Genomic DNA, 445 nt, shown 5'->3' on the forward strand with positions numbered 1-445 from the left:
CGAGTGCTTTAATGAGTCACAGTGGACTAGGAACCGTATCAGCAGAACAAGCAAACATCTGCGATTCTTCAAGTGACAAACTCAGAATGAGCTTTATTGCCACATTGTACACAAGTAATTTGTTTTGGTGATAGGACAAACAAGTGCACATAGAACATTACAGGTGAGACAGAATATAAAACTAGATAGATATACACTCACCTAAAGGATTATTAGGAACACCTGTTCAATTTCTCATTAATGCAATTATCTAATCAACCAATCACATGGCAGTTGCTTCAATGCATTTAGGGGTGTGGTCCTGGTCAAGACAATCTCCTGAACTCCAAACTGAATGTCAGAATGGGAAAGAAAGGTGATTTAAGCAATTTTGAGCGTGGCATGGTTGTTGGTGCCAGACGGGCCGGTCTGAGTATTTCACAATCTGCTCAGTTACTGGGATTTT

This window comes from Xyrauchen texanus, chromosome 43 (genome assembly GCF_025860055.1).
Source record: "Xyrauchen texanus isolate HMW12.3.18 chromosome 43, RBS_HiC_50CHRs, whole genome shotgun sequence".
In the NCBI taxonomy this organism is placed as follows: Eukaryota; Metazoa; Chordata; class Actinopteri; order Cypriniformes; family Catostomidae; genus Xyrauchen; species Xyrauchen texanus.